A 24,392-nucleotide genomic window follows, 5' to 3' on the forward strand; every position below is an offset into this window, starting at 1 on the left:
TCTAGGTGAGCCAGTCCAGGTGCAATGTCCAACTTAGCCACTTCTCCCCATGGGACCTTGGGCAAGTCACTAATGATGCCGTCCCTCAGGTTCCTGCTCTATGAGTCTGGAATAACAGGGTCCCTCCCAGTGGGTTGTTGTGAGGATTTGGGGAGTTAATCCAGGTAAAGCCCAGCACAGTCAGCATTCTATAAGCATGAGCTTCATCATGATCATCTTATCACTTTGCGTGCATCTGGCCCTCCTCACTCACAGATACTGCCTCCTGTGGTAGAATGCAGTATTCATCCAAGACGACTTGCAATTCACTTCATCTCTAAAATGTAACAGGACCAAGTAAAAACGGGCAGATTGAACCTGTGAGCTCACCTCTAGAATAATATCATGAAGAGTAGAAATTTAAATGGACAAAGGGAAGAAAGAAGAGACAACAGCCTGTGGAAGATGTTTGCAAAATTTGGAAGATGGGAAGCAAATGAGAGAATGGCAGCTGATGAATGAGGGGACCTCCCTGCCAAAGGATGGAGAGAGTCAGTAGAGGGAAAGGCAATTTGCACCATGAGACCCTGAGAGGTTTGGAAATCAGAGGTCCCAGCATGTCAGAGGGTGGGACTAGGGCGAGGAATGGGGCTGAAAACATGAGAGTTTAGGAGTGTTGGAGAAAGGGGAAATTCAAGTGCTCCCTCCTCCTCCCACATCCCCTTTCTGACGCCCTGCAGCCAGGTAACCTAGGGTTTCTCTCCAGAGAGAAATCAGGGACCCCCAGGCTCTGCAGAGCGAGGGCACGAGCCAACATACTGAAAAGAGGAACCAAGTGAATTGCAAGGCACTTCCCCCAGGATCTTCTCTCGACTTGACCCTCTGAACCCTGCAGCCAGGCTCCAACAACCCCACCCTTATTCCACCACCCTTTCCACAGCTTACAATGGCAGGATTCTCCCCAGGAGGTGCTGACCAACCTAAGAGAAAGAGCTACAGAGACAGTCACTTGTGGGTCCCCAATGACACAGTCAGGTGCTGATGTCCATCACCGCACACACCGCCAGCCAACAAGCCCTACCTGGGCACATGGCTTCTTAGTGAATTATTCTTAACATGAAGAGCATCCAAGGCCCATCACACATTTGTGAAAAGCTTCTAAGCATGAGAAATGATGACCAAAATCCAACAAACACAAAGAAAAAATGTGAAGCATAAAGAAATATTTTTAACTTAAAAAAATTCCATTAAGACCCTGAAAATAAGAATAAATAATACAGCCATTTTAAAAAAATTTTAAAGATACCTTGAAAAAAAAAAAGGACCAGAGAGGATGTTCAACATCTAAATAACAAGAGCTCCAAGAAGAGAAAACATTTAAAAATGGAGGAGAAAACTGTCAAAGAAATCACACAGAAAAACCTCCCACAACTGAGTACCTCACACAATAAAAGGAAGAAGACTCTTACCAAGGCACATCTCTGTGACATTTCAGGACACTGAGATGAAAGAGAAAAACCTAAAACATTCAAAGAAGAGAAACGGGAACCAGGATGGCACCCCAAGATTCTTGATAACAACAATCAGAGAGCTGGTAGTTGATGAAGCATCACCTTCCAAATCATGAGGGAAATGTTTCTTAAAGAGAATCAAACACTCAGCCAAGCCATCGACGTGAGGAACCACATCAACCAAGAGGCTGCTAGGATAACCTGGTGACAGGGAGTCCAGCATGAAAACCAAGAGAATCCTAGGGTACCAGAGGGCAGAGATGCCAGGACAGCCACACCTGGAAGCAGCCGGTTCCATCTGTGAGTACAGGACTCCTTAAAGCACCCTCCCGACACCAAACAAATAAAAACCCTGACAGATGACCAAATTCATTCTATCACACTGAGAAGAGATACTGGTTTCTTTATAAACTACCCAGTCTCAGGTACATCTTTATCAGCAGCATGTAAATGGGCTAATACAAAGTCCAAATGAAAAGCTCATGAAAAAGCAGTGATTTGTCCACAAGGAGGTAAATGACAGAAGAAACAGCTAAGAGGACAGGAGTTACCTCTAGGAAACGGGGCTCTCTGGGACAACGGAGGGCAGAGAGTTTAAGGGAGTCTTAGTGGTAAGTACTCAGAAAAACCAAGGCAATGAAAAATCACAGACAGTTATTAAATTTTTGAAAAAAATCAAACATCACAGCACACTGTATGACTCCGTTCTAAGTAACATTTTCATAGTTATAATAATGTTACAAATAAATATCAATTTAACCAACATCATGGTTTACCTACATTGGAAGGATGGAGAAACAGGAGGTGAGGGAAGGGGACATGAGCTAAATTCTCATCTTTCTTAGGAGAAAACTGATAATGTCTGATACAGTTCAGCTCTGTGTCCCCACCCAAATCTTATCTGGAATTGTAGCTCCCATAATTCCCATGTGTTGTGAGAGGGACCCAGAGAGAGATAACTGAATCATGGGGTGGTTTCTCCAATGCTGTTCTTGTGGTAGTGAATAAGTCTCACAAGATCTGATGGTTTGATAAGGGGAAAGCCCCTTCACTTGGCTCTCGTTCTGTCTTGCCTGCCGCCATGTAAGATGTGCCTTTTGCCTTCCACCATGATTGTGAGGCCTCCTAGCCACGTGGAACTGAGTCCATTAAACCTCTTTTTCTTTATAAACTACCCAGTCTGAGGTATGTCTTTATTGGCAGTGTGAAAATGAATTAATACAAAGTCCAAATGAAAAGCTCATGAAAAAGCAGTGTTTTATCAACAAGGAGGTAAATGACAGAAGGAAGAGCTAAGAGGATAGGAGTTACCTCCAGGAAACAGGGCTTTCTGGGAAAATGGAGGGCAGAGAACTGTTATTTTTCATTAAAAGCCCATAAATACTATTTGACTTTTACAACTATGTATTAGCATGAAAAATATAACTAAAATAGAACAGTGATAAAACATGTAGAAAATTTCACAGTGAATAAACTAACACATACATAGATAGACAACAGTTTTCTGAGAGTCAATTGTGAACCCAAAGAAGGCATAAAGCCCAGTGCTGCAGAGCCATCCCATGCTCATTGCAATGCACCACAAGGCTGTTTCCTTCCAAAATTCACATGTTGAAATCCTAACCCTCAAGATGATGGCACTTGGAGCTGGGGGCCTGTGGGAAGTGATTAGGTCTTGAGGATGGAACCATCATAAATGGAATTAACGTCCTTTTAAAAGGGGCCAAGACATCTCCTTCACCCCCTCTCCCATGTGAGGACACAGCAAGAAGATGCCATCTATGAACCAGATAAAGGGCCCTCAACAGACAACAAATCTGCCAGTGCCTTGACCTCGAACTTCCCAGCCTCCAGAACTATGTGAACTGAAGTCTTGTTTATAACCACCCAGTGTACAGTATTTTGTTACAGCAGCCTGAAGGGATGAAGACACTCATCATCAGGGATGCTGCATCTGCCCCTTCCCACCACAGTCTGTCTCACTAAAGCAACCAGAAAGAGGCACCAAATACATCCCCCTTTGTTATCTTAGTAACGTGGTCATGTTACAATACAAAATAAACTAAGCAAAGTCAAACAGTTCAACATGATTATTTAGTATGATATGAACCTCTTCCAAATGCACAAAGTTTCTCATTCTCTACCTTTTAAAAGCCTTAAAGCTTAAAGCAAAAATTAGTGTGAAAAAAACAAATTTCTGAATGGTAATCTGTCAGTCTATAACGAAAGATTAAAGATGCGTATCTTTCATCACACAATTCCACTTTCAAAACCGTATCTCAGTCTAACAAACTACAACATAATTTGAAACAGTAATTTTCATCTTGAAGGCATGTGAGAGAATACTGATTCCTGGGCCCCACCCCCAAGACAGCCTGACTCAGTTGGCCTGAAATGGGACCTAGGTATCTGAATTCTGCACTCAAGATTAAGAATTCCTGGTTTATAATATAGAAAACTAGAAACAGCCTGAATATGCAACAGAAGAGGACTAGGTAGAAAAATTTATAATGACAGGGATGTACGATGGGCTACTAGACAGTTTTAAAATAATGTAGGATTTTAAAATATCATTAAGCATACCTATGAACATGGGCAGACACTTCCAATGTGCTAGTGAACAAAATAGTGTACCAGCACATATATATAAAAGTGTATATGTAATAGACTTTTCCCATTGGGGAAAAACGTGTGTGTAAGAGAGAAATTCCACTATCTGGAATTAAACGCTTCACTTTTCAATAGCCATTATATCTGAGTACAGAAAGATTTAATTTAAATATGTTTGTCCATCTGTATGCTCACGGTGAACAAAGTATTATTGACACCACCTTCTAAAGTTCAAAAATGCTGATATGTGTCACTTGTAGGTTTTAAACATTTTAACACTGTTCATATAGATTTCGCCTCACACTCCACCCTGCCCCAGCCAATAAATCCGTATACACAGACCCACACAAACTCTCACCAGCAGATTTTCAGGGCGCACTATCTCCTGCCTAGTCTCCAGGGTGAAGAACAACTTCTGCATACGTTTCATCCTTCCTTTGTATTAATAGATAACAAAGTTTAGCTGCCTCAGACTCAGAACATACTTGCAACACTGTCACACCCACTGATCTTCCAAGTTCACCTTCACAAATGTCCAAGGGATGAGGAAGACAAGGACCAAGTCACCAGCACAACTCCTGATCTGCCAGATTCCAGCCCAGTAAACCATTCAGCATCACTGAGGTACTGGGTCACTGAAGGAGGAGAAAAGCAGTAGAAACAAGGCATTGATTCAAATACTTCCAAAATATGTATGTGTTTTCCCAAGCAGCTGTTACTCCCCAGCTTGAGGAAAGCGCTGAGTTACAGATGATGGACTATGAGACACTGACAGGTACGCGCCCTATGCCTTCGCAGCAAGGATAGCAGAGCTACAACAACTCTGGTGTTTTACTTCACCCACTTTTACGCCTACCCCTTTCTCAGTGCCCCCTTCCCTTATTCGTTGCATCAAAGTTATCCACTGAAAAGAATCAAGTCAACGGCAGAGCTCCAAACTGCTATCCTCAGGAGTTTTGAAGCTTAAGATGAAAGTAGTCAGGGAATTAAGACTAAATCCCGAATATGGAAGAAAAGGGCTTTCCCACGTGGCACGGTACACGTACTGTCTGCTTCACAGGTCCAACCTGGTAGCAATCAGGCAGGATCCCAGAGCACGCAGGAAATCCAAAATTAGGTTTTACTACCTATAATGAAAGATTTATGGGATGGTTTAATTGGTAGTCTCAGGACTAAAACCTGAAGTAGGGGAACAAAAACATCTTTCTGGACACAGCCAGTGAGCCCACGCGCACTCCGTGACTCTCACTCATAGGACGCACAGGCCCGAGGCTGCAGGGGACAGAGTAAAGGCACAACTCCTCCTTCTATTAACCTCAACACACACCAAAGCCAAGAACATGCTATCCCCTGTTCCTTTTATTTAAGAGGCAAATTTCTTTCTTATTTATTGTAGGATAGGTCTTAAAGCTACACACACACATTCTCTCTCTCTCTCTCTCTCTGTCTCTCTCTCTCTCTCTCTCTGTCTCTCTCTCAGGTGTTCTGCAAAACAAAAGAAGCCATTCAATTCAGTCCTCCCTGATATTTCCAAACCACAGGGACAACACTCACAAGCTCCAAAGAGGATTCCATCCCGCTAGGAATGCATCCATCTGCACCTGTCTGTTGCCATTTCCAGGGTTAGCGAGGCCACCGGAAAATTTCCTCAGCACCATTTTGGGTCAATGTAAAAAATAATTGAATTGCATGTTTCTGTAAACTCCATGTGTTCAGAGATTTTAAGTAAATACAAGCAAATAAGAACTGAGGGCTTGAGCCATAGATTGGCTGGCCAGGTGGGGCAGGAAGAACACACACTCTGTAACAGGCAGTGGGTAACTGAAAGCCAAGTGCCCACAGACACCAGCCATTGCCATAACTTGGGAAGCTCAGGTCCCAAGGGACAGTCCCCTCTTCTTTCTCACCCTCCCAATAAACTTTAGTGGAGTTGGCTTTTCTTCCCAGAGGCCTTCATAGCTATGTTGTCCCCTCTCCAGGAGGTAGCCTGGGACCCACTGTGCAGACAGACATGCAAGCCTGCATCGAGGTCAAGCCAGGAAGAGGAGGAGGCACAGAGCAGGGCAGCCACTGGCCCTCAAAATCCAATGTAAGAGGCGGCGCCATTTAGTGGAGTGAGATTCTGTCTGCAAACCAAGGTGATGATATTGTTACAAAGCAGAAGTATCCCTTTTAAAAGAAGCTTTGATGTATTATAAAATACTATTACAAGGTGGGAAGACATTTTTCCCTTTAATAAATTTTCATAAAGGAGATTTCAACTTTCCAGTGATGGAAGCACTTTTCCTGGCTTCCACTTGTTTTGGGAAGGTTTCCATTTGGGTGTGATTTCTCAGCAAACAGGAGGCTTCCCACACACTGCGTGCAGGCATCTTGGTCTGGAGAAACCCCTCATAAGGAGACCAACATATAACACAGTCTTTTTCTACCTAGAGATTGGCATAGGGTGAAATTTGGTATGACAGGGGTCTTCCCTGGACTCCTTTCAATGGTAGACCAAGGAAGAGCTAACTCAGTCTGAATTCTAGGCTCTAAGACAAGGCTGTCACATATTTACAAGCTTATCAATTGAAAATTTTGGGGAAAAAAACAGCCATAAAAAATCATATTAAAATTAAGCCAAGCAGTCAAACAACTCTGAAATGGCACAGAAAACTAACACTTTATATTTACTTTTTCTGAATAAAGATGTGATCTCCATGTCATCATTGACCCCAGTTAGTGCAGATCATCAATGTTTCTAAGTTCCTACACTGGGCAGTTCATGCCTGTAATTCCAGCATTTTGGAAGGCCAAGGTGGGAGCATCACTTGAGCCCAGGAGTTAGAGAGCATCCTCGGCAACATAGCAAGACCTCATCCCTACAAAAAATATTTTAAAACTTAGCCAGGCATGGTGGCATGCATCTGTAGTCCCAGCTGCCTGGGAGGCTGATGCAAGAGGATTATTTGAGTGTGGGAGATGGAGGCTGTAGTGAGCTGTGGTCACACCACTACACTCCAGCCTCAGTAACACAATGAGACTCTGTTTCAGAAAAAAAAAAGATTTTAAAAATTTAAAAGTTGTTAAAATAAATAAATTATAAACTCCTACACTGTTGTACGGTTAATGGCCCCAGTTACTAAGCTCAAAGGGAACTCCCCAAAAAAGGCAAAGCAAAGTAAGTGTGAACTGTGGCTGTAGAAGATCAAATACATGGCTTCTAATACAAATAGGTTTCATATAAATAAGTGTGTAGGCATACATGGCAAGATATCATCTCATCCGACCCTGTTACCAAAAAAATAAACAACAATGTGATTTTTTGACTATAGAATCCACTGTGAAACTAGTCATATTTCCAAGAGGTATTTTTAGTGATTTTTAAGGGCAAGCATTCACGGACTTCCAGATCTGGGTTCCATGTGACCATGACACAGCACTTGGTCAGTTCTGCTGCTTGGGCTTCAAATTCTATCTGTGGATCACCACTGACTCCAATTAACTCTATCTATAAGGTTTTTCAGAAGAGATAATTGGGAAAAAAGAAGGGAGGAAAGATTTGAGGAAGAGTGAGCTTTTAAAACTAAACAATACTTGCTTGAATTTAAACACCTCTTAAAACACAAACAAAGACAAGGCATCAATAAAAACGTATGTCCCTTTTACAGTACAAATACAGGCCCAGAAAGCAATAAGCAAAAGGCAGAGTTAGGCTCTGTATAGTCGACTTCTTGATGCTTAATATAGGTACCGCTCTGATCTCACCCCTCAGATAGAAGCAAATACCCTAGTCATGCCCCAGAAAGATGTCTACCAGCAAAAAACATCATCACACTTCCTATATCCTGAGCAGATGCAACCATTCTCTTAGAAACCTAGTCTTGACTGGGTACGATGGCTCATGCCTGCAATTGTAGCACTTTGGGAGGCCAAGGCAGGCGGATCACTTGAGGTCAGGAGTTCAAGACCAGCCTGGCCAACATGACGAAACCCTGTCTCTACTAAAAATACAAAAAAATCAGCTGGGTGTGGTGGAGTGCACCTGTAATCCCAGCTACTTGGGAGGCTGAGGCACAAGAATTGCTTGAACCCGGAAGGTGGAGGCTGCAGTGAACTGAGATGGCACCACTGCACTCCAGCCTGGGTGATAACAGTGAGTCTCTGTCTCAAAAAAACAAACAACAACAACAACAACAACAAAAAAAAAAACAGTCCTTGCACCCTCTTTTGTGCCTTCTGCACTCATGTAACGTTCTTTACCATTTAAATTCTCCTAGAAGACAGGGCATTATCATAGCATTACTCACTTGAAGACGTGAAGTGGAGAATTTGTTAGGACTGCAGGTGATGAGGAGAGGCTCACACAGAATGTTAGATTCTGACCGATCTGCTCTGGTTTCACACACTCCTTTCCCTTCCTAAGAATCTGCTTTTCCCCTCGTGTACTTTTTCCTATTTTCAGTATCATTGGGTCATTTCTAGCAACTCTGCTTAAGCGATCCTGTCAGATAGGGCGTGGGTGGGTTATTCAGCTCTGCCTCACAGAACACTCACCCTCCATCTCTGAGTCAGTCGCCTTTTAATGGACATACTATTCACTGATCATTTTCAAAAAAAAACATGGGCCGACCTGGTTTTGTTTCTCTTGACAATGGCCCAAGTGTTTTTCTCTTCTGATTGAGTTTTGGGTTAAACTCAGCATGTCTTTGCTGTTGTTGTTTGTTTTATTATATTTCCACTTTTACTGGAGGGGAAATATCAGAGTCAATGTGATCCAGCTGCCGCACATCAGCCACGCCACATGACCTGCACTTTTACGTCCAAGGCATGCAGGGCAAAGGCTGCCTGCTCAGGTCCGGGAAGTTTATAAAGGCAGCCCCTCCCATCCACTCACCGGCCAGTGGATGCCAGCCTCTGTGCCACCTTGCTCTCTCCAGGCTACTAGCTTTTCCACCCTTCTGCTTTTGTCCACCCATAACTTGATAAGTATCGTGTCACCTTCTCACACGTGGAAAGCGTGTGGTCAGCGATTCTGCATGTTTAATGGTGCCTGAACAATACAAAGGGGACCTGTCATCCGTCTTTTGTTTTCTCATTATCGGTTTTCAGGCCACGTTCTAAACAAGGACGACGACCATCAGAGCATCATTCCCTGGTATCCCACTCTTGCTTACTTTGAATCTCCTCACCACTCTCAATCCTTTCTAAGATCACGTCCGGGGATCCACCGTCTTTTCTCCTAAACAGAATATTTTGCAAAGTTAAGCATCAGCATTGCGTAGTGGAGCCACACATCTTCAAGGAGGCTAAAATTAGTTCTTGAAGGATGAAAAAGTCTTATTCCTTTTCTGCATAAAGCACAGATATACCTAAATGTAGACATACGTATGTGTATAATGCACAGTACTAAAACAGTGTATCTGTGGTATTAAATTTTCATGTGAGGAGGGACAATTAGGGAAAAAAATCAAAAAAAGCTTTTTGGGAGGTTGATCATGAAAAAATGGTTGAAAAACACTAATTTAAGCTTAAAGGTAATTGCATTACAAAATGTCACTACTTCTTGATGGTTTTGGCACCAGTGCCTCAGGTGACACAGAAATACTAAGTTTGCTTTTATTCTGATATGCTTAAAGTATCCTCAAAATGATTTCTGTAAGTTGGGAACTGAAAGGGTTATATCACACTCATTTACTCTGTAACAAACAAGTCACATACATGTCACCTCCTGTTTTAGAAGCCAGTGGGTATAAAGCAAAAGAAACGAAACCACTGAAAAAATAAATAAATAAATAAACAGGAAAGAAAGAAAGACCTGGTACTCTGACACAGATGATTATATATAAAACAGCAACTTATTTTTAATGTCTATGAACTAAAGATTTCTCAGAACATCTTTTCATTTCATGTAAAGTGTCCAATGCAGCAACCTTTGCCTTACAAATAGACTTGTGCATTCCAGAAAGGAAGCATGCATTTCACTTTCTCAAATATATAATATGCAATTCTTTAAAAAAAATTTTTTTTTACTTGCTTGGAGCAAAGACTAAAAGCAAGTATTTAATCTCACTTCCTTTGCCAGTGCAAACGTAACTAATTCTGATCCTCATTTCCATTTCTTTCTTAATCTTTTTAAATCAGGGTTGGGCCAGCATTTATTCCCAACCTTTCGGAGAAGTAGCCTGTATTTCAAACAGGGCCGTGATGCTACTGCACGTCGTCCTGACCGGCGCTGTCCGGGTCCTTGCTGGAGAAAGAAATGGAGGCATTTTACTCACAATCACAGAGCTTACGTGTGCCAGCATCGCAGAATGCAAAAATAACTTTGCAACAATCTGAAAGGGTAATTTATGGAGTGTGGACAGTAAATGGGGTATGTTTTCTGTCCTAAAAATCCCAAATGAGGGCAGGCTTATGAATAATTTTCAAAAATCAGGAAGTCTGTGGAAATCCCCGCTGTCTTATAAAGACTGCACCATGCTTGTCACATCTCCTATGGCTTCTGCCTCCTTCAAGGTTCCCTGGTCCTGACTCCTCATGGCAAGGGCCAAAGAACACAGGCACCTGCCTCCAGCAAATCCACTCCGATTCCCCCTCATTCCCAGACACAAATTTCCATGAAAACCAGACAGAGGACAGAAAGCAGGGGCAGGATATTCCAAAAGCGCTTCAGATCTGCAGCCTGATTTCATCAGACTCGCTGGCTTGTTTCTTTAGTCCCTGGTGTGTTGACTGCAAGTGAAACTTCGCTAAAGCTGACACTTCAGAACTGTGAGTCTGAACACTTAAGGAAGGACGTGCCCAGAAGGAAGGACTAGAAGCTCAGAGACAGTGAAGAAGGGGGCATTGCTCAGCGATGCTTAGATGCCTGTATGAGCTGACTCGACTGGAAGTCACTTGTCATGTCTCTGAATCCACCCACACATCCCTATAACATATGAAAGCTGTTCAGCCCAAAGGAAAAAAAAAAAATCGACGGTTGTCATTAATCCAAGTTTAACTAAACACAACAGTTTCCAAGAGTACATTTCAGCCATTTCGTACCCACAGACACCCAACCTGAGAAGCTGGTAGGGAATGGATGTTTTGGCACCACTGGGGGCGGAGGCAGGCAGCACCCAGGGGGTTTCTGTCTCTCCTGTTGCTCTGCAGCTGAGGGCCACACCCACGAGCTGACGAGGTAGCGTTTGTCTGAAAGGTCTTCCTTAATGTTGTGGCAAACTTTGAGGCCCAAGCACAGAAGCACCTGGACACCAACCCTTCCCTGCAAGCCACATGGCTGGTCGAAGGTTCTGGTTACCAGGGATGACACGCTTTTTCCGACAAGATTTTAAGCACATGTGGCTTACATCAACGGGGTCTTGTATTCATTCTGTGTTTAGACCACTTGCCTCGCACGTTCTCATATTTACACATGTTCACTGAACGTAACCTCAAGTGAATTATTTAAGAAGTCTTAATGTGCTTCAGACTTCTCAAATATAATTTAGACTTTAAATTAAATTTGTACCCTGATGGGAAACTGCAATGCTTGAATGCCGTTTACGGCATCAAGTGGACGTGCAGGAGGCCTTGGAATAGAATTCAGTTACCTCGAAAGGACTCACACCTTGTGGCCCATGTTCCATGTAAGACGAAACAAGTTTTGACTACAAAATCCAGCTCACCGCCTGCATTTGAAAGCCGGGGAGCCTGCAGTACCTAAGATAAAGTCTTGCTTTTCCATTTGTCCTTAGATGACCCTACAGTGAAGCATCGCAACACACCAGAGATGTATAATTCTAGACACTAGAACACACTGCCACACTCCTTGGTTTGCCGTTTTGGGTCTGGTTGGGTGTTTTAATAAACCACCACGTTCCTTCTCCTTTCATGTTTGGTTACCAACAATTGTGCTGCATTAGGTGTAAAATTCAATACGGCGATTAGAGTCTAGAGAATCCACACTTATTTTATTTAGCAGTTTTTGTTTTATTTTATCTTTACAGACAGCACTGCCCACAGGGAAAAATAAACCAGAGCAAGAAGAGTGAAATTCCCTTATTATGCACTAGCGATAATGAAAGCAAACTTATCTACAGGGAACCACGGACCAGCTAGAGACCAGCTACTGGAACTAAAAACCAATTTCTTATTCAGGAAAATGTGAATGAGTAAGAATCTGCTAGTGAAGTTTCTTACTTTGCACAAAAATTAAATGAAATCTTTCAGAGTAGCATAGGCTGGGCACAGTGGCTCACGCCTGTAATCCCAACACTTTGGGAAGCTGAGGTGGGAGGACCACCTGAACTCAGGGGTTCGAGACCAGCCTGGGCAACCTGGTGAAACCCTGTCTTTACTAAAAATATAAAAAATCAGCTGGACATGGTGGCACACACCTGTAGTCCCTGCTACTTGGGAGGCTGAAGCATGAGAATCGCTTGAACCCAGGAGGTGGAGGTTGCAGTGATCTGAGATCCCGCCACTGCGCTCCAGCCTGGGTAAAAGAGTGAGACTCTGTCTCAAAAAATAAAAATTGTTTTTAAAAAGGAGTAGCTTAGTTAAAAGGGTAGAAGGTTACTCAATGACGCATCACCTATAGTACACGTGTCGTACATTGATAATAACAAATGGCACGTGAGCACTATGGACTGACTTCAGAAGACTTTGCCATAAGCTTCAGTGTTGCAAGTGAAGGGAAAGGCCTCTGTTATGTGCAACCTGTCATGATCAAATTGTGTGACTATGTCTTTGCAAAGGTTAATTCTATAGCAATACATTTGGTTGATGCGCATTCTTCCTCTGGGATGCTAGCACTTTAAGAATACCGTTCTTCAAAATAATCATTTGTATTACTCTCAAGATACATGCAAAATAAGAAATTTGGCATCAGGCTGGAATTATCTTTAAACAGAGGATATTCAAATAACATTTTTATGCATGGAGTTGTCACAGCATGATTCCAACAAAAGCCGAGCTATTTGTTACCAGGCACACAAAGTTTGGGTCTGAAAGTTGATATTTTATTTTGCCCTTTAAAAGCATGAAGTGACTCAACAGGAAATTATACATACATTTTTCCCTCCGATGTAAAAACTGCAGGTTTAGTACCAAACATGTCACACTGGCATTCAATTTTCTATTGCTATCCTATCTGGTTCCCTAGTGACATAAGGTCACAAAAATTCTACGCCTGTGGCCAAGTTACATAATAGATGTGTGGCTGCTCATTATATTAAATTTGAATTCCTAAGCTAAACATTCTAGACCTGTGCTATTCAGCATGGTGGTCACTAGCCACACGTGGCTATGGAGTCCTTGAAATGTGACCAGTCCAGATGGAGACGTGCTCTAAGTATAAACTACACAATGGATTTTGAGGATTTCATATAGAAAAAAATAAAGTCAAATATCTCATTAATATTTTACACTGATTACATTTGAAATGATATTTTCAGCATGTGTTACATAAATTACATTAGTAAAATTAATTTCACCTGTTTCTTCTTTTTTAATGTGGCTACTAGAAGATTTAAAACTTCCCCTGAGGTTCATGTTGTAATTCTTTTGCCCAGCACTGCTGGGACCTTCCACAGACTTTGGGACTTTGCCTCCACATCACCTATTCCCTTCCGGTCACTTCTGCTTTTGCTTTTGTTTTTGTTTTGTTTTGTTTTGTTTTTTCCAGACAGTGTCTTGCTCTGTCGCCCAGGCTGGAGTCCTGTGGCGTGATCTCAGCTCACTGCAACCTCCACCTCCCAGGCTCAAGCAATTCTCCTGCCTCAGCCTCCCGAGTGGTTGGGATTACAGGTGCCCACCACCACGTCTGGCTAATTTTTGCATTTTTAGTAGAGACGAGGTTTCACCATATTGGCCAGGCTGGTCTCGAACTCCTGACGTCATGATCTGCCTGCCTCAGCCTCCCAAAGTGCTGGGATTATAGGCGTGAGCCAGCACGCCCAGTTTCTGGTCACTTCCGTAACAGGCACCCTGATCTTACCAAGATAACTATATACAGCAGAGTCCCATGGGTGGATCCCAGAGTCAGCCTGTCGGTTCTGATGCTGCACTGGCTCCCACTGTTGTGTGACTCCAGGCAAGGTGCTCAGCACTCCTGAGCCTCGCTTTGCTATTCTGGAAAATGAGGGCAATTAGAGCACCTCCTGCAACGATCCACGGTGAGGACAGGCCTAGCAGCATGGCTCCTGTGGCTATACCATCTGGTGAGTGAATACCACCTGCCAACTTCCACATCACACCTCTCCCTTCCCTTCTATAAGATTGCTTTCTTCCCTACCTCTTAACTTCACACTTGAGATACCGAAGTCGGTGTCTGGTCTGATCCCTCCAACACCCCAAAGGGTTGGGACAGTTTCCGTACTGTGTGACACACTCTCTGGTAACACTTCCACCCTCCAAACACACCAGCGAGCCTGATTCGCCCACCCTCCTGCCCAATGCTATCTCCAGCATCCCCACCAATCCAGATCCAACAGGTCATGGCACAGCTCAAGGGCCTCATCCTTCGGGTAGCATGCTCTGATCCTCTGATCTTCCTATGGAATGGTGTAGATTGCTTTTTGATTGCATGACTCTACTTTATGTTATTTATACTCTACCTTGTTCCAAAAAAGGGAATCAAAGTGATCTACAAGGATATATGCAATATGACAAGGTTGTTTAAAATTCAGAAGCAAAATAAAAAATCAAGATGAAGCTCAAGGGGAACAAGGGTAAGAACAGAAACTCGAGCAAAGAATGCAGTGGCCCTCCAGGCAGGCATCAGGGGCTTACATATCTGCTGGAGTTGGGTTATTCACATGTCTCCAAATAATGAAATCCAACCAAACACTCAGACAATGACTCCTGATGCTAAGGCTAAAAATGAAATCCCTCAATGATTCCACAAGAAAGAAGGACCTGTGTGATAGCAAGCATGCCCAAGAATGGCCCTACAGCAAACCCAGTGCATTGCACAAGGCTATCTCCCCTCTAAGGAACATCCCGTCCATTGCCATAGTCTAGAGCCCCGTTCACTGCCATGCTGGCCCAGTTCAAGCAGGTGGTTCCCACTGAGGATGCCACTGTTGTGAGTGTGCGAACTCAGCTCCTCCAAGATTCCGTGATGTGCACGTTTACCCCCTTTCTGGATTTCATGACACAAGCATTCATGCCTTTTCTAGATTCTACAGCAAGTATGTTCACCCCCTTTCCAGATTCCACGATTTCCAGATTTCACATTCACCCCCTAGATTATAGATTCCGGCATGCACATTCGCCCATTTTCTAGATTCTGTGCTGTGAATGCTCCCCTCCTTTCTAGATTTGGTGGTGTGAACGTCTGCCCCAATTCCAATTCCACGGCATTCTTGCTCGCCTCCCTCTCTAGATTCCATAGCATAGGAATCCATCCTCTTTCTGGATGTTGCCTCCCTGAAGGCATTCCCCGAGGTTTCTGCACAGTGTCTTGCATGAAGTCTTGCACAGAACATAAGGCAAAAACATGGACTAAATGGACAGTTTGCCATTTCACCACACAGTTTGTAGCTTCTAGCCTCTTCCTTTGCACATGCCTTTCCCATGATCCAGAGCACCCCCTCTGCCGCTGGAGTCCTGCACCTTCACAACTTCAGTCAAATCTGACTGCCACTGATCTCTGCCTACTCAGCATTCCCTAAATTCTCAGGCATTCCACCTGTCCTGCATTAATTTCCACCTGTAGACATTTATCCTAAGGACACTGCAGTTAGAGTGTCCTTGCAAGGGCGAATTCTCCTCTCTTTAACTAAACTTAGCTATTTGAAGTAAAAAGGGCAGTAGTTTTGTTTACATGTTAACACAACTCGTGGAAAAGAGAAAAATTCAAGCATGCCACTAATTGCTGAAGTCAGACAGACAGGTGGATAAGCAGGCTACACAGCAGAATGTTCTGGCTTCTCTCACTAAATTTGCAGTTGTTTGTCTGATCTCTAGATGTGTGCAGTGTCTTAGCAGTCGCTGTGTGACTCGTACTCCCATCTCGTTTTTAGTACAGTGCTCTCATTTAATAGATGCTCAATATATTTTAATTAAGACATGTATTTCCAGATTGCTTAAGACCAATAAAGAAAAATCATTATCATTTGCTGCTTAATTTTGCAAAGAAAAAGTTTATATTGATGCTAAATGCATTTACAAATGTGCTCTTAGTGTACAAACAAATGCAGCCCTTACTGTGGGTTACACGTACTTATGAAATGATCTTATTGACTTACCTTTGGTTTTACAATTTGGTTATAGGGTACCTAGAAGAAACTGCCCTTGTGGGACATTCTGTTTAATCACTTATATTTACAAGTCTTAGAAAACTGCGAAAATAAATTCAGTTTCATTAATAGATATTAGATCTTCAGAACTAATGCTATTTCAGCTATAAAATCCTTTTACTGACTGGGCATGGTGGCTCAGGCCTATAATCCCAGCACTTTAGGAGGCCGAGGCAGGCAGATCACCTGAGGTTTGAGACCAGCCTCGCCAACATGGCAAAACCCCGTGTCTACCAAAAATACAAAAACTATCCTGGCCTGTTGGCGGGTGCCTGTAGTCCCAGCTACTTGGGAGACCGAGGCAGGAGATCGCTTGCACCCAGGAGGCGGGGGCTGCAGTGAGCCGAGATTGCACCATTGCCCTCCAGCCTGGGTGACAGAACAAGACTCCAGTTCAAAAACTAACCAAATAAATAAATAAATAAAATCCTTTTACTCTGATGCCTCAATAGTAATCAATAATATTCCTCTCTGTTTTAATGGCAGGGCCTTTAGGTTTCAGAATTGGGGGTAAATACTGGCAACATGCTGATCTAACATCTCTTCTCCAGAAAAGTCTCCCTAGATTTGATTTTTATTGTCATTATTTCTATTTTAAAACTCTGTAGTGAAGTAAGTTTTACTGCCAGGGTCAAATAGACTAGACAATACTGTTCAACACTGAAGAAGCAATTTTTCCCTCCACTTTTGCTTATTCTGTCCTCTTGCTGCCATATCTTGCACTGCAGAAAAAGCAAGCCTTGCACAAGGCAAGTTTAAACTTTGTGCAATTATAGACCCAGATTTGTAAATCTGGCAGCAGGCTCACATCAGCTTTGTGAGGCTGGATATAATTTCAATGAGAATCCATTCAACATATGAAATCTTCTTCGAACGTTTCTCAATTGGCACTTGGTTTCTTTTCAAAATGTTTTTACCTCATTTCCTAATAAAAGAAATCTCAGCTTTCTGATACATTTAATTAAAAACTTTTATGTTGAGACTGTAAATGTGAGTGGTTTCTGTTTCAAAACATTGCATTTTACTAGCACATGCTTCACTTATTATTTATACTCTGCTTAGATCTCTGCATTTCCCATGTAAAAATCCTGAAATGCACCTCCTTCAGTGCTGAGGTCTAAAGTTTTCCCTTCCTAAGCATTGCCACAGTCATTCCCCCCTTCCTCCCACAGGACCCTCATAATAGCTTCTTTCAGTCCTTCCTCTGAACCCTGAGACCCCCGTTCACTCTCATGTCAAGCAGAATTCCAAGCCTCTGCTGCACACACAGGCAGGTCCAGGGAGGTATCCTGTGTTTCTGAAATTCCTTCCTTGCCTGTGCCAAAGCTTCCCAATTCTCCCAAGAGTCCTCATTTTAAGAACACGGCATTGTGCTAGCTTTCAGTATTTCCCTCCATACACTGTAAACTGATAACCAGCTTGATTGCTAGGAAATTCACCTTGCTATCCCCACTTCTCAGCCTTTAGCAATGTGTATGGAATGCACTTGGCTCCATTCAAATTGATTGTGTGTGAAGGGTGACATCTGACTATGAACAACCAAAAAGGACCATTTAATTAGGACAAATTCCCTTTGACCTTATTAAGGCTTGAGCATGGATTTTTTTTTTTTTTTTTGAGACAGTCTCGTTCTTGTTGCCCAGGCTGGAGTGCAGTGGTACAATCCTGTCTCACTGCAATCTGCGCCTCCCAGGTTCAAGCGATTCTCCTGCCTCAGCCTCCTAAGTAGCTGGGATTATAGGCGCGTATCATCACGCCCAGCTAATTGAGTGTGGATTTTTAAAATGTCAGCAGCACCGTCGCTATAACCATGAAACAGTTAAGTGGTCATGGTTTTAACAAGTGCAGTTTCGGGGCACAAAAACATGACCAACAGACTCTATCTCAGCACCCAATTCTTAAATTAGTTAATACAAACTTGGGCCCCACTTCCAATAGAAGCACAGCTCTAAGTAAAGGCTGGGACCCTGCTCTGCCCATTCAAACTATTTGGTGAACATGGCGAATGGGAGAAATTGTAGGTAGTACTGCAGAATCTGCCTGCCTGTGAGAACAGGGTTTCCATGAAATAAAGCTTTAAGGTCCCCAGATGCCAGGGCTCTCTCCCTCCCCTACTCTTCAATGTGGCCCCCATCAGCCCACACGTGATGAGAAACCACTGCCCGTGCAGAGGCCCCAGCGGCAGGCAAGGGCAGGTCTGTGGATGAAAGAGAGGAATATTGCAAAAGGGTTTCTGTTTCTGGCTGGAGCGGAGTTCCAGGTAGGGCAGTGAGGTCCAGGCTCCGAAAGAAGAGCTGGCAGCCGCCCCTACAGATGGAAAGCTCCAGTGACAGGACCCATGAAGGGACACAGCAGGGCTTGTCCCATGTCACTGGGCCATCAAGACGTCAAGGACTGCCTGGACTTCAGGAATTCACATCTGCAAACCAAGAAAGAACAGCATGTTTCCGTTGCCAATTCCAATCAATTTATTAAATTAAGGCAATAGGTAACTAATAGATTTACTAAGATCTTGGGTTTTTCTTACTGTCCATCTTAGTTCAGATGAAAAGATTCACACCACCAGCTAATCTGATTCCAGGATGCAGCTTCTGAGTGTGCACAAGATAACACCTCCCTGCCAGGCGTGCAGAAAACCACGCACGCTCCAATTTAGTCTTTCTTTTACTTTCCAACTTTAAGTACTTTAGTGAGCCCCAAGAATGCATAGCCCACCATTTCCACCCAGTTATAAAGAAAATTAATCTTTCCACCAATAGCAGAGAATCACTTAATGGAAATAGAACTATAGTACATCACTAAATAAGGCTTCACTTCTTTGCTCCCCTGCACTCAAAACTGAGGTGCAAATGCATTTCTACACTTTCAAATGAACATTTGGGAACTTTTGCTGAACACTTACACCGAGTAAAAATAAAGGTTTCCTATTTTTTAAAAGTCATTCTATATGTGCCTGTTTTCTTTCCTATTCCTTAGAGGGCTGCCTTTTCCCCCTGGAGTATATTTTGCAGGGGGAATAATTATTGCAATAACATTATCACAAAAGGGATCACATATAAGACAAAAGCAGGTATAAAAATCGCATTCCCACTAAAACAATTCAAAATCGTAGATTAGGCTTTAAAAGGAGGCAGCTACAAATCTAGATTTGAAAAGCCTTTAGACACTAACGATTTGTCCCAGATCACATCTGACGTCTATTTCTCCAGGATCATAACAAAAGGAGTGATACATTAATTCGAATGGCCTATTTTACACACTTGAAGGATATTTCTATTGTCACATAGAGCCATTCCAAATAGGACAGAGTCACATAACGAAACTTCCTTTGCACATTCTTCTGAACACACACTCAAGATAACCAAACCCCTTACTTTCATTGTAAAATTACTGTTTCTCATTCACAATCAGGGTCTCCCAGATTATGACATGCGACCCTAAAAATAGGAGAACTTAAAAGTTAGTTTAAATCTAAAACTTAGACCCAGAGCTCCATTTTTAGACGCACCCTTTAATTTCTTGGTGTCTACATTTTACTTAAACTTAAATTTAGCAAAGTAATTTTAGCTCATCCTCCTTCACTACCCTCACTAGACTTTGCAAGGTTACAAACACGAGGCACTCAAGCCTCTCTTTTTAATATGAAAATGTTTTAAATAAAAGATAAAGTGAAAAGGGGAAGATCTCTCTTTTAACTTGAACTTTTTTAGCGATGTTGAAGAACTGGTTCAGGTGGCAGCCCAGCCATTAGAAAACTCCTGTTGTTTGTTTACAAAATATCTGCTTTCAATCAATCACTGTGAGAAGTCCACACACTGACAACGCATCATGTACAGCTAATTAACTGACCCCTAATAAGGGTGTGGGAAATACCAGGGAGAATGCTATCATGCAAGGAACAGCAACGAGACGGAGGGGTGGCTGGTCACTGCCACGCAGGAGCATCCCCAAATATCGCAGTGATTTTCAGTTTCCAAAAAGCCCCTACTCACACCACTGCCACCAAGTATCATAGTCTTCTGAAACTGCACCCCAAAGATCTGAACGTCTGTCACATCAGCCTATTTTTTGTACAGATGTTGCTCCTAAGATTCAAATTCAAGGTGTAGAACATTAAACAATAGCTGTATTGTGAAGGACCATGCTCCCTGGGAAAGCCCAAGAATCCTTACACACTGGGGAAAGAAAAAAGAACTCCTTTGCCATACTCCTCCTCTCTGGAAAACTGCCTCAGACACAAAGGGTAAAGAAGCAAAGAGGTGACAAAAAGAGACCTGCATTCAGAGAGATCAGCTCTCAACTTAAACTGAGAAATGACCCGCAGCATCATAGAGCTGGGATTTTGCTACCTTGACCAAACTGCCTCCCAGACTCCATAAGTCACATTAGAAACGTAGGTGTCTCTGTGCCAACACCTTCTGAATGGAGTTCTATGAAATAACAGGCAACATAGACATTTATTCACCATGACAATGTCTCCCCACCACTCCAGAGCCTATGACTGGAGCTTACTTGCAATCGGTTTTTGTCTGGGAATAGGAAAAGACTTCAGAAACACTAGCTCTTCTGTTTCGAGAAGAAGAAATCCCCCCTTTTATTTATTTTTTGTTTAAAGATAGCAAGAAAAACAATCAAAGCTAATATTAACTTTAGAAAAAAAAGTGTTGAAAGCTTCCTATTAACCTACTTAAAATATGAGAAACATTTAAAATATACAAAACATCTAAGATTGTAGAATAGTATGTAAGCTACAAACTCCTTTTGACATCTTTCAGAGATGCTTTCCTTCTTACTTACGTATCTGGTATTCCATTGGGATCTTAGGTCTTACAACAAATAAAATATCTGATTTTGTAAGATTAAAAAATTCAACAAGGTTTTTCTCTAATATCGAAGCAAAACGTGGAAAGTGGAGGGGGATGTTTATATGCAGCTGCCTTACACAATCCCTTCAATGGTAAATGCTAATTTTCTAAATTTTAGCTAAAGGATTCACATCAGATTAAATCACCAATAATTCCTCATGAAATAACAGATAAATGTGAAATAATGTACTACAACTCTACTCTAAAATTTTTTACATAGAATGAAGTAATTATAAAATGTTACAAAAGAGAAGAAACCGAAATTATAAGTGCTACTGGAATTACATATTCCTTAACAAATGTCTCAAGATAGATTACCCAAATGCTAATTTGGTGTAATTTCCAAAAGCCACTGACCCAAACCGAAGCTAGGATTCCCAAAAGGCAAATAGCATTTGTGACGTGGGTGGCTCCTTTGTAAAACTTGATATACTAGCCACAAGTTTGCATAGCTCACCCTGATTCTGCTAGAATTACAATTTCAATGGTGTAATTAGCTTATTAATAATTTGGCACATGGTGAATTAATTTACATGGTTGGGTTTTTCACAACGTCTGTGGTTTGATCCTCCTACGGTTGAAGGCTAAGAGCTCTGCCCTGCCCTGGGAGCTGGCACCGGCCGATGCCCGGCAGAGCAAGGGTTAACTGTGAGACTGTGACAGTTCTCCCTTCAGGGGCTCTAAACTACTTGGAAAGAATGGAAAACAGTCAAAAATAGTCCCAAAGGTAAACAAACTCTGTGCCCTATGGATGTCATTCAGGGAAGAATAAAAAGTATTTTCATTCACATTGAAAGTTTTCCGAACTACAAAAGCTATGGAGACATGTACAGCGTGAAACCTGTAGCACATAGGAACATGTTATTTTGAAGGATAAAAGAAGTTATGTTTAGATCAACGAAGAGTTGTATTAAATCCACATCGTCACTGAAATTGTTTATTTTATTGGGCAGTTTAGTCTGCTGTTAATATCAGCATTTGTCTTGTACGTAAAAGATAATTAATACCTCTGTGCATCTATGCAACATATCATAGCAATAAACGGATGATGTATTTCAGACAGAAAGCAGGAAAGGCTAGCTGATAAAATACCGGCTACATTTTTTTTAACATGCCAAGTTTTGCAACTACGGTGGTAAACTGGAAGCAAATAAACACAACCGCTGCAGGCTGAGGAACGGGAAGGTGAAAAGACAGAGTGGGAGAAGAAAGGGACCGCTCCCAGAGCCGGTGTTGTCGTGCGTGCCGGAGGGCGCCGTCGGGGGTCATTCCACCACCGGGACCAGCGGACAGTGACAGCCCAGCCTCACACCTTGTCCCACTTTAGGCCAAGCGTGAGCTTTAGTTCAACCCTGATTGCCATTCCAGACAAGGACAAATAACCTCTTGCCCAGGACCCCAGATGAAGTCCCCGCGGTGTGCTCCCCTGGCCCTTGTCAATTTCGGGGTGCCCCTCCTCTCCATCCACACCCGACTGCACGCGCCTACCGGGGACCCCGCACTGGTGAGCCGTCCCTCCCGGCGTTGCACGCCCCACCTGTCCGGGCGCCGTCGGAAGGGCCCTGCGGAGCGCTCCCCTCGGGCCACCCCGCTGCCGTCGTCCCCGCGGCCGACGTCGCCAGCTCGGGGCCGGGGCAGGGCGCGTGGGGCGCTAGACTTACCGAGACGCTGGCGCCGCCGTCGGGGGAGGGCGTTTCCTGCACGTGTATGCCCGCGCGCGTGCCTTGGCCGTGCGCGCCGAGCCAGGTCTCACTAACTCCCTAGGCGCCGACGGGCTCAGCCCATGGTGCGGGCGCCCGGCTCAGGGAGGCTCCGGCTCCCGCCAATCGCCGAGCAGGGCAGCCGCCCCGACGCGCGACTCGCGAACCAGGAGTGCGCGCCGGGGGCGGGGCAGGGATGCGTGGGCGGGAGTGCACGCGCGTGGCCAGGTGCGCGTGGGTGCGAGCGCGCGGGAGTGTCCGAGTGCGCGCGTGTCCGTGTCCGCGTGGGGTTGGGGTGCGCGCGTGTCCTCGGGACCGGGAGCGCGGTCGGCGCGGGCGTATTTGGACACTATGCGCCCTGCCTGCTCGGGTTTAGGACGCTGCTGGAGGCTCCCGGGAGGAAGAGGAGGAGGCGATGGAGGAGGAAGAGGAGGAGGCAGAGGAGCCGAGGCTGGGACGGCGGGAGGAGAGAGTCCAGCCCCACAGGAAAGGAACCCAGGACGCGACCACTGGAGGGGCGAGGAGCGTGGAGAGGACCAGTGGGGAGGAGAGGCGGGTAGGGGGAGGTGCGGGCGGGGAGCCGCGGGGTGCTCGCTCTTCCAACTCCGAGTCGCTGTTAGAGTGAAATTTTTCCACTCTCAGTGAAAACCGTTACAAACATGGAAAATAGTAAAAGTGAAAACGGTTGCGATACTAGACGTTTCTGAAATGCCCGCGGACTGCCCTCGATGCCGCTCGGAATTGGGACGGCGTCGCTCGGAGCTTTGGGAAGGAGAGGCTCGGTGTCCGCGCGCCGCGGGCTGTGATGGGACCGCGGTCGGTCGTGGGAGGAGCCGGATGCGGCCGCCGGGACGCGGGGATGCCGAGGGGAGCGCGGTCTGACCCGACCGACGCGCGCGGTGACAGCCGCCCTCGGGAGACGACTGCGTCGGGGAGAAGCCGCCTCCAAAGGGTGCAGCGGGCGGGCTCGGCTCTCCGCCTCCGGGCGCGGGGCTGAGCCCCCTCCGGATGTTTTCGTTTCTACGCGAATGCCGACGTGGACATCCGGCTTACCTGAGCGCAGCTCCTCTTCACTCATGTCCCGCGGGGGCTGTCACGACCGCCCCAGGGCGATCTCTAGGAACCCGTCCCGGAGCGATCTCTTGCACACTCTCCCCATTCCGACCAAGTGAAAACTACCCATGTCCCTCCCTCTCCAAACTTTTAACAGCCAAGAATTTCAGCAAACAGCCAGAAAGAAAGCTAAGTCCCCCCCCCCCCCCACTCCACCCCAAGGGAAGGGAGGGAATAAGCACTCCTTTAATTTGAAAAATAATAATTAAAACTCCCTCAACTTTTAAGGCCGAGCAACATAATCTATTAATTGGTCGCTATTAACATGCAGTTTTATTGACCATAGCACACAGAAGTCTGATTGTGAGGGAGGAGTGTTTTCAATGAAAGTGGAGTTATTTTAGCTGC

General features: G+C 44.2%; 1 protein-coding gene across 3 annotated transcripts in view; it reads right to left on the reverse strand.

Moving 5' to 3' along the window:
• Positions 1 to 24,112, reverse strand: part of ERG (ETS transcription factor ERG) — a 281,253-nt gene extending 257,141 nt beyond the window's left edge. For 2 of the 3 annotated variants that reach the window (XM_064380152.1, XM_012445383.3), the window contains exon 1: positions 23,985 to 24,111. The gene's annotated coding sequence lies outside the window, so the exon portion shown is untranslated. Of the gene's footprint in view, positions 1 to 23,984 lie in introns of all 3 variants that reach the window. The other variant, XM_012445406.3, reaches the window with a different exon arrangement.
• Between the last annotated feature and the right edge of the window lie 280 nt (positions 24,113 to 24,392).

This window comes from Aotus nancymaae, unplaced genomic scaffold, assembly GCF_030222135.1.
Source record: "Aotus nancymaae isolate 86718 unplaced genomic scaffold, 86718_ANA_hifiasm-v0.15.2.pri h1tg000022l_1, whole genome shotgun sequence".
Taxonomy (NCBI): domain Eukaryota; kingdom Metazoa; phylum Chordata; class Mammalia; order Primates; family Aotidae; genus Aotus; species Aotus nancymaae.